Raw genomic sequence first — 11,618 nt, forward strand, 5'->3', positions numbered from 1 at the left:
TATATTTGATGTATTTGAATTAAGTTCCTTTGGTTGAAATTTCGGCAGTATATTTAGAAAATTCTTGAATATTTAACGAAAAAATATCATCAAGATAACGGTAAGTGTTGTTGAATTTATCAATAAAATGTAATTTAGACGGTTCTTTACTGAGTTTGGTCATACATGTTCTTGTCTAAAGCATGCTCTTGTCTAAAATATGCATTCAATCTGCTGCTGAACGTTAAACAGTCGTCCATCAATATCATCATCATCATCATCATGTTATTAAATAAGTGCACTAATACAATACTATTAGTATTCACATATGTGATGATTAACTAAACATTAAGGATGAAGATGGAGTTTTAATTTGAAACTCTTCCTCTTTTATGTCAATCTTAATTGACTGAACTAACTGTCCTAAGTAAAATAATGATATAATTATTTCTTGTCTATGTCAATTAACAGCTGCTTTATAACATTTAGATAACCTAGCATATTTACTTTGTAATCAGTTACTCCCTTAGGCAAAGTTGATTTTAGATGAATTTGGCTATTACTTTTATGTCCTTTTTTGTCATAATTATCTTCAAACGTTTCGGTTCTTATACTTTACTTCACTTTCCGATATATAGATGATGTTCTCTCACTAAATAATTCCAAATTTGGTGACTATGTTGAACGCATCTATCCCATCGAACTTGAGATAAAGGATACAACAGATACAGTTAAGTCTGCCTCATATCTTGGCTTGCATCTAGAAATTGATAAAGATGGTCCGTTGAAAACAAAACTTTACGACAAAAGAGATGATTTCAGCTTTCCAATCATGAACTTTCCATTTCTATGAAGCAACATTCCAGCAGCGCCTGCATACGGATTATATGTCTCCCAGTTGATACGATATTCCCGGGCTTTTATTTCCTATCATGATTTCCTTGATAGAGAGTTGCTGCTCACAAGGAAGCATTTAAACCAAGAGTTCGAAGCGGTGAAGTTGAAATCATCCCTTCGTCAATTTTACGGACGCTATCACGAGTTGGTTGACCCTTATGGAATATCTGTTTCACAGATGATGACGGATATGTTCCAATTGTCGTAGCTACAATCCCATCCCATTTTCCCCGAATTTGACCTACCGAATTAGACTTATCATCGGGTTTGTACTTACATGAGCAACACGACAGGTGCCACATGTGGATCAGGATCTGCCTATCCTTCTAGAGCTCCTGATATCACCCCCAGTTTTTGTGGGGTTCGTGTTGCTCAGTCTTTAGTTTTCTATGTTGTGTTTTGTGTACTGTTGTCATTTTCTTTTTTAGCCATGGCGTTGTCAGTTTAATTTCGACCTATGAGTTTGAATGTCTCTTTGGTATCTTTTGCCTCTCTTTTATACATCCTTGGCTTTTACTTATTCGGCTTTGAAAGTTCCTGATTAAGATAAATAAAAAAAAAAAAAATTCGGACGCACGAAATTATAAAGTATTGTATCCATTTTCTACACCACTGGGTATATACCGCTGCTGGTGGGCTATCAATCCACGAGGGTATCATCAGCTCGGTATTCAGTACTTCGGTCAAACTTGTCAATTTGGGGAAAGGGAAATCATTTCATTGGTTTGTAGAATTTAATTTTTCACAATCTTCCAGTAGTTCAAAAGTTTCTATTCCATAAAAAAGGCATGTCATCTACCTAACACATCATTCGGACTTTGGCCGACCAGTCTGCTCTTACTGCGCTTGCTGCAGAATAAACCAACCATCACTCTTACATGGTGCATGTAGTTTTAATTTCCATTCAGGCATTGCATATTGGATGATACTTTGGTCTTTATGTGCCTTTTAAAAATAGCTTTCATGTTGTATAATATATGTTACATATCTGTTACGAGGTAAAATGGACAGAAGAATCCGAAAATCTAACTTTTAATATACTTGACCTTTTCGATATGATTCGGTCGTAGAGATACATTTCTCGTTTTCGTCAGTTTTCACTCTGTTTGAGTGGTCTATCACTGTCACTGTCACTGTCAGCTGTTTCTGCTTTTAGTTATTATGGTCATATGAAAGGAGTTTCTTGTAATTATAATGTTATCGAAATAATTGAACCAATCCATGCATATATACTAAACTAAGATCTGTATGCACGAGTTTTACATTTCGAATTTATAAGGTATTATCGACAAATAATATCTCATTAAGTTATTGTTGATCGCAAGCTAATTAACTTTCGAGCGGTTGCCGAAGTTTACCGGATCTTGACATTGATAAACAATCAACACAGAGCATGTGGAACACGTGAAAAATAAGTAAATTGATAGAGCCAGGATATTTTTTTTACATAAGTTCCATGGTTTCCCATTTGTGAATTAAACTTTTCATTAATAGTTGTTAAATGATTTAATGTTTTTAATTTGTTCTGTAATATCAGTTATTACTATTTACCTTCCAGTGCGTGTTTGTTTAGCTCATTCATCACGGGTTTCTCCTCGCATTTGCGCTGTGCGAAGTTCTAACGAGAAGTCTCGTAGTGGAGGTTACTACATGCTTGAAAATATCGGCGAATTAGAGTACGAGAAGACACTAATTCAATAGAAATACATTTATGAAGATGTTGATAATATAAAGGATTATCTTTTTTTTACAAGAAAGTTTACAAACACTTGTGTTATAGTAAAACTTAGCCATTCAAGTATATAAAACATATTCAACTTTTTTTTTTAAATTGGAAGTTTCATATGACTTTAAACTATTTTAAGACTTGTTTAAATGTACCTCAGTTCAGTTAAAAGATCATTGAAGTACATTTTATTGAGGACTATCTAGATTTTCACTTTGACGATCAGAAACAATTCATACCGAAATTTGGAAAAGAAATAAATGGGTAAAATCAAAATTTAGGCAGTGTGAAATAAAGCAATGACATAATTAAAATGCCATAAAAAAAGGTTATTGCGAAATTCGTAAGAGACTTATAAAACAAACATTATAACATTTTATTGTGCATTACATGTATCTTTGCAGTTACTTTCTTGCTTGATATACATTCGAGGTCAAAATTCCGAGCATGATAGAACAAGTAGAAGGAGAATGAAATTCACATAATGTTCAAAATTGAATAAGTGATATCTTAGTCACGCAACACCAAAAAATAAGCAATTTACAAAAATAAAATCACTGTCAAACAGAAAACTCACTCTAGATATTACTGCTATCTTCGGTGTGGATTCACATGGTAGTGAATATATAGCAGTAGACGCGTACCCCGGGTTCACGCCTTTTGGAATTCATACAACCCTTAGTGTTTATTTGTTACCTTGATTCGTATCTTCTTCATCGATTTAATAATTTTGAAAATCAGTTAACTGCTGTTGCCTAAGTTTACCCTTCCGTAGCACCTGGGTACACGGTTAACTACTGTTGCCTAAGTTTACCCTTCCGTAGCACCTGGGTACACGGTTAACTACTTTTGCTTAACTTTACCCTTCCGTAGCACCTGGATACACGGTTAACTACTGTTGCCAAATTTACCCTTCCGTAGCACCTGGGTACACGGTTAACTACTGTTGCCTTAGTTTACCCTTTCGTAGCACCTGGATACACGCCTAGTTTTGGTTGTTGAAGCTTTTGCTTTATTTTTCAATGGAATATTTCATTTTTTTTTATCTCTTTGTTTTTAGTTCAACCGATAACAGTCTTGTCTATCCTTTGCTACTTTTTTTTATTTCAAAACTTTTATATTCGGTCAAGTGTTAAGGCATGATAATTTACAGATATCGATTTATGTATTTTTGACTTTTCAGAATTAACGACTCTACATTGACCAAAAAATATATTTTCAATTTAAAAATGTGAGTGTTTTGTTTATATAAATGAAATAATTATCACGGGGGGAAAAGGGGGGGGGGGGGGGAGATCCGTTTTGGCCTTTAAATATCAGCATTGACATAACAAATAGCGAATGGAAATGTCACAATTTCGTAACACATTGCAGGATATATATGGCAACCAAATTACGCATTTTCATATCACTTATTCATATCACACTCCGTTCAGTATGATATGAGAAATAGCTTCATGCGAGAAGTAGATAACAGGCAACAACAATAAGATAATGCCTGTATAATGTCATTCTAAATCACTCGTCTTTTTCTTTTTAGTGCTGAAATACTTACAATTGATGCTAAAGACGTTCTGTTTTTGGAAAATGACGCTATCAGCGGCATGTTTCCGATACCATTGACCAGAACTAACGGAAGTTGATTATGCCTCCGCCTACCGCACTCGGTTTCATATTTACTATTTTACATACTAACTGGAATCTGCTTGTATTACGCTACACTCGAACAAAGTGTTGTAGTCGGACGGGATCCAGCTTACATACGTTATTTTATTTACCAAAAAGATATCTTGACCTGTCCATATGTTTTTTGTTATTAAATGGTATTTGGAGCTATCCCTTTGTTATATTTTTCATATTTATTCGAGCTTTCACTTTTATGCACATGTCTTACAATCGTAAACAATCGGTATGTATACATGATAAATAGATCCGTTTTGTTATGGTGTTGGACTTTTTACCCTCCAATGATCAGCAATCGCTAGACAAAATAGTTCTCCGAAATAATGTCAGCCTTTCATGCCATTTCAACTTTACAATCATTAAAAAAGTAATAATCGGAATCATTTTGATATCCATTGGATAGAAACTGGTCTTTATCCAGATTTACGAAGATTTAAATAATCGGACATTAGTAATACGGTTATACCCACGCGTAGCCTGGGATCCTGGCCAACTGCTTCGACGAAGTATTTGATTGGGTCAGGATGCCAGTCTATACCCACGCGGTGCGTATGAATCTCTGTTTACAAAGTTATAGCAGCAGAGTCTGTAACTGTATCATTATTAATTAACTACACTGTTATTGTACTTAATATGATGAAAACTGCATATGCAATATAAGATGTCAACTCGGCCAATACAGATTTTTTTTCCGTATTGGCCGAGTTCTGATCCGGCCAAAACAGGATTTCGGAACGTCTCTAGTTTTTAGATCGTAAGGTCACGATAAACTCAAACTGAAAGAAAAAAGTTGTTTGTACGACGCAGTTTTTATTTACTCACCATGAACAAGCTGAAACGTTCAGTATGGCATATATTTTAGGTTAAAGACGGTCCCATTCATTTGAAAAGCATTTTGAAAGTAGACGATGGAATTATTTCAGGTTTTGGGAACGAGTAAATTATCACAAAGTTCATTTCTTGACGACCTCATAATTTCATCATGTCGATGGTACAAATCGATTTTTACTGTTTACTTTCGCTTCTCATGTTTTGTAAACGGTCTTTTATTTTTTAACCCGAACCAGGCATATGCATTCTGTAATTGCGCAAATCTTCTTTCTTTGGTCAATTGGCTTATGGATAGTTGTATCAATTTCAACTCTTACATTATTTTTTTTTAAATATATTTGCATTACACATGCAATGGCAGTACCTTTCCAATTACTATTTATGTGTTGTGTCTAAATTAAAGTTGTAACACTTTATAGTGACTGGAAAGGGTAGAAAAATTCATCAGATGAGAAAAGGCTGAAGATACATGGAAACGGCACCAAATCATTAGATATTGCATCTTATAAAAAGAAACTGAGATTTGGATACTTCCACTTCAAGGTAAAAATGTTTATCTCTTGTGAAATGAAATAAAAAAATATTGTAACACTGTAGTTAATTAATAAAGATACTATTACATGTGTATTTCTGTATTGGCCTTATTGTTGGTCCTCGGCCAGCAGTATTGGGCTTCGGCTTCGCCTCAGACCAATACACCAAGACATGGACCAATAACAAGGACAATACAGAAATACTTACGCAATAATATTATAGAATGACAGTATGGTTCAATAGCGGGAATCAGCCCCTCAACTACTTTTTACATAAATATTAACTTCTGGCTTCATATCCTTGTTCGTCTTGTCTGGAGATCTTGTTGTAGTTCCAGTTAGGCAAGCATTTTAGAGACGTATCCCGTCCATCCTCTCTTGACTTGTAATTTCTGGTGATAGATTTTGCCGCTTGAATGACGTTGTATCCTTTTAAGCTTGTTTTTTTTGTTACCGTGTAGGGGTCCCATACTATGGCTCCATATTAAATTGTAAGATCCATTCCTAAAGGTCTAGATCATTGTTCTAATCTGACACAAATTTCAATAACTGGAATGCTACCCAAGTTGAATGTATGGTGACCTACTAGAACAGCATTATCACTATTGAAATTGTGTTTAATACCATGATTGTTCAATGTCATTAACTTAAATGGAGACAGACATTTGACCTGAAAGGTGGTGTGGGAGTGCAAAATCAAAAACTAACTGACTATGATATATGGTTAAAGAATGAATATCAATTACATGGGTCAACATGGTCAAGGGCAGAGTTGTTATGAAATAACAATATGGCAGAGAAGTGGTTTCAAGTTTCATATAAAGCGACCTGACTGACATGAAATAAAAAAACAAAGGAGTATCCCTATTTGTCTAATCTTCAAGGTGAAATAAAACTAGTAAAACAATATTATACTATTGTCTAAATCTACAGAAATAATTTGCTTCAAGTAACAGAAATAACTAGGTCACTAGTAACTTATTTAATGAGTATGTGGGGTATAAGAGCTTGATAACAACAGGCTCTTCATAATCATTTGGTTTGAAAAGGATACTAGTCAGTGTTCTCCCCAGGCCGTTTTAGCGTCGCAGTACCGCGACGCTATATTTTTTCCCGTGATGCTATAATAATTTCCGCGACGCTATAATTATTTTGAGGATGCTATTTTTCTTGTTTCTATATCGTAAATCCATGTCCTAAATTTTGAACTTTCATCTAATTACCGCGTATGATCATAAAAATTATATCACCTTTAAGTGTAATCCCTTCAAATCGGACAATAGAGGCATTTAAGAGTGATTAAATAGGTGTTGATTGCCCTTTGGGTGATAACTGTTTGGATACGAATACCCCAAGCTGACACTTGAATATGCCTCAACATTTCTATATGTTAATTATATACATATCTGGGGTTTTGCTTTTTCTTTTGTGTTTATTTTTTCTCTATTCTTTATTTTGTCATTATATATCATTAAGAATTAATAATAATCATTGTAATAAATTATTTGTAATTATACTGCTCTCTTAGGGCGTCCTTGATTGACAATCAAAATATTGTATTGTATTGTATTGTATTGTGACATGATTAATACCACGTGGTCTGTCTGCAATCGCAAATTAAGACATGGAAAAAATGTAATCATAAAACAATTCGAAATCTACGTTTTGCATTACGGAAATTCAAAGATACAAACGATTTTTCTCTTTAAAAATGTGGTTTGGTCATTTATTTTTACAACTTTCATAAAATTACTTTCTTTCTCTTCCGCCGGTACTACTTGTTAATCGAGAGCGAACATATCGGTTTTGGGCTAAATAAGTTGGCTTAAGTTTACGTTTCATCCATTTAATACATCAAAAGCGTCACATTCGTTCCCAATCTCTTGTCAAACATTGTTTATTTTCGTTAATTTTTCTTCGGCCGCCATTGACTACTTTTGTGTAAACTACCGATCGGAACCGGACCAGATATAACAAAAATCCGCATTTTTACGATAATAACTACAGATGCACAAATGGCACAGCAGACAGAAAAAAATATACCAAAAGAGAAAACTATGCATTAACAGACTATTTGTTAGATAACTTTGTTAAAAATATCTATCACCTTGATATAAAGAAACAACTGGGACTAATTCATTGAGTACCATGAAACAATGAATTTTTAGACATGAAACATTTTTTTTAATTGAAATTTTATTGCTATATGATACTTTCTCTTTTTTACTTGATATTTAGTAATGTATATATATAAAGGTTGCACTATAATAAACCATTCACTCATTCATTTAGTTGGGTAGGTAGGGTAACTAGAACCAGAGACATATATTGTATTATATGTCTCTGCTAGAACCACACATATATTGTTATATGGCCCAAGAGGAAAACAATAATTCTGTACAGTAACTATAAATGAATATAGAAAACATAAACTGAAACAACTGTTATCATGGTTATATTTTAATTGTATTCTCAGTTATGAATTGAACAATATAAACATATATACCATAAAGGAAATAGAGCATCACCGCGACGCGACAAATGACATTGAAAAAAATACAGTTTATTTTTTTTACGCCAAATGTGATGCTATCCAAAATATCTGGGGAGAACACTGCTAGTAGTCTATATTCTTGATTTAGAAAAATGTAATTGCAAGACAAAAATCACATTACTTAGAATACTTTAGATCATTCAGGTAGTCTTTATTTATATGTACAAAAGAACAGCCAGTAGTCATTGGATATTGTAGATCATTCAAATAGTCTTGACCTATTTATTAGTACAAAAGAACAGCCAGTAGTCATTGGATATTGTAGATCATTCGGGTAGTCTTGACCTATTTATTTATAGAAAAAAACAGCCAGTAGTCATTGGATACTGTAGATCATTCAGGTATAGTCTTGACCTATACATTTGTACTAAAAAAAACAGCCAGTTGTCATCTTCACATAACACACACATAAACGAATATCAATTATATGCTTACGAGACATGTTGGAATGTTAAACTAATTACGGTATGTGAAAATCAAGACTTGCATAAAAAATATCACAATATTAGAGACAGTGGCGTCATTTTTTCTCAGAGCTTTCAGCTCTTTGATTAATATATTCTCTTGTCTGCATTTCTATCTGTAATTTCAATCCATTGAATTTACATTTTCGATTGGTTTGTTATTTGATTATAATCTCTTAAGAAATACACACAACTATATAATTAATGCAAGATATTAAGCATTGGGTTTCTTTGAAAATGTTAATAACAAAAACAATGCATATTTTATCTGAGTTTCAACCAAGATCATTGAACTTAAGTTATTATAACCTGACAGAAACTAATGGCTTTTCGGGAGTGGTTTGCAAAACTTTGACACTCAACAAGTGAATTGACGACACATTCCTTTCATTAATGCACAATAATCGACTTGTAGATTTGAATACTTTGAAGACATTTTTTTTTTTAAATTGAGAACAGTAGATATCGAGAACAAATCAAATACTTCATTATATAGCTTTGACGACATCGTTTAATAAGATTTAAGGACATGTGATACCATTTTTACAGTGTTTCATTACCGACTTAACATTAAACATATTCAATGATTCTTTAAGCGCTTCAATTCAGTTTGAAAATATGCAGCAAATTTTATTTATACTTCCTTTTCTAGTCAAAAGCCTATTTCCAAAAAATCCGTTTACTACGAATTATGATTATTTGTTGTTTTAGATAAAAATTATATGTCAATAGTTCATCAATACAGGGTTCATTTATGTAAGGACTAATGTCACCATTGCATAATATTACAAATATAAATACTGATAATAATTTTGATATCTCTACTAATATACAAAGTACAAAAAGCATGTCACTCTTACTTTACCGTATTGAATCTAAAACAAATCTATATTAATAATAATAATAATAATAATAATAATAATAATAATACTAATAATAATAATTATAATTATAATAATAATAACAATAGTAATAATAATAATAATAATAATAATAATAATAATAATAATAATAATAATAATAATAATAATAATAATTAGACAATAATAATAATAATAATATATAATTATGACAATAATAACGTGACCGAACAACACATTAATACAAGAATGCGCGTAGCGCATGCGATAATTATCAGTGTTCTTCGGCCACGATTTGAACATTTTTTGATATTTGAAACTGGGATAAGTTTTTTTTTATGAAATAGATTTTTATGGAATTAAAGTAGATACATCAAAGAACTATATTTTTTCAACGGATTCTCAATTTGTTTGACAAAATCCGACAACGTCTCGAAAACACCCATGTTGTTTGACGTCAGAGGAGTGAAATTATTGGATTTATTCCACATGCGAAATTGTCCGTTTTCATTTCACTAGGAAATCACGGTATTTAATTGCAACCAAAGTAATAAGCAGATATATCAATAACAATAAACAAATAAATAAAAATTTAGTTAATGAATAAATAATAGATACATGAGTAATTAAGAGAACTATAGCAATAGAACAACGCAGACATGTGAAATATCGCAAAATTAAAACAGGGATATACAAAAACGCGACATGAATATTAAACTTAGCGGTACAAATTTTTTTGCACCAGATGTGCACCCTTTTAAAAAATATGTGTGATCTCACGGTGCTCAAGAAGTGTGAGCATTTACTAGTGCTTTAAAATAGTGGTATTAACTCCATTCATTCCCCTTAAAAAAATGCATCCTTTGCATAAAATTAAGATCATCATGTCTTCCAACAATACCGGGATAAGGAGTGATTATGGCGTTGAAAAAGTTCCTAACATTTATTTTTCGAAAAAATTCTGTCATGTTACTTTGTACAAAACATTAGAATACAGCGTCAGTGAATTTGTATAGTGAGAGATTTCCCAGTTCTTAAGAAATTTTAAGCAATTAGAGAGCATTTACTCATTAACATTATAAGACAATAGAGGAGAAAGTGAATGATAAAGATAAAGATTTTATTGCAAATAATGATTAAAAAAATATTAAAAAAATGTCAATGTAAAAAAATATAAACTTTTTGTATGAGATTTACAAAGTGGGAATGGGCGAGATTTAACGAGCCCTTCAACAGTTTCATGACGAATACAAAAAAGTCGATATTTTTCTAAAATTGACCTGATATTGTTTTTATACTGCAGCTAAGAATGGGTACAGTTATAGTTATTATAATTGCTTAAACAAAAATAATATCTATTTTCCATTCCTAAATAAAGAAAACAGTAGTATACCGCTGTTCGAAACTCATAAATCGATAGAGATAAAAACAAATCCGGGTTACAAACTAAAACTGAGGGAAACGCATCAAATATAAGAGGAGAACAACGACACAACAAAAACGCAACATTAAAATGTAACACACACAGAAACGAACTATAATATAACAATGGCCATTTTCCTAAACGAGCCCAAGATTGGAAAGTAGTCACTTGCTTATCATTCAAGGGAAAAGATGTACCTTTATGCATTACACTAAAATAACCTGTAAATCCATGCATTCTTTCGTGCATTGATCATTTCGATTTTTGAATGACAACCAAAACTGCGAGGTTAATTTTTGGTACTAGTATTTTAGGAAAAGCTACATACAAATTAATGCTATCAACATTTTAATTACGATTTTTATTTTGCGAAACCACCTACCACGTGGTAGATTTTGCAATAATAAAACAAATATATAGTAACTTCTACAACTTTGCTATTGATAGTCATCGACTATCGTTCACTTGCAGGATTTCTAAAAATAAGAAGATGTGGTATGATTGCCAATTAGACAACTCTCCACCAGAGACAAAATGACATAGAAGTTAATAACTATAGGTCACCGTACGGCCTTCAACAATGAACAAAACCCATACATGCCCATTTTAGTCATTCAACAGTGTTGTACCCTGCATAATCGTACCAAAATATGAGAATTGTGCACACC

Source organism: Mytilus californianus, unplaced genomic scaffold (genome assembly GCF_021869535.1).
Source record: "Mytilus californianus isolate M0D057914Y unplaced genomic scaffold, xbMytCali1.0.p SCAF_5, whole genome shotgun sequence".
Lineage (NCBI taxonomy): Eukaryota > Metazoa > Mollusca > Bivalvia > Mytilida > Mytilidae > Mytilus > Mytilus californianus.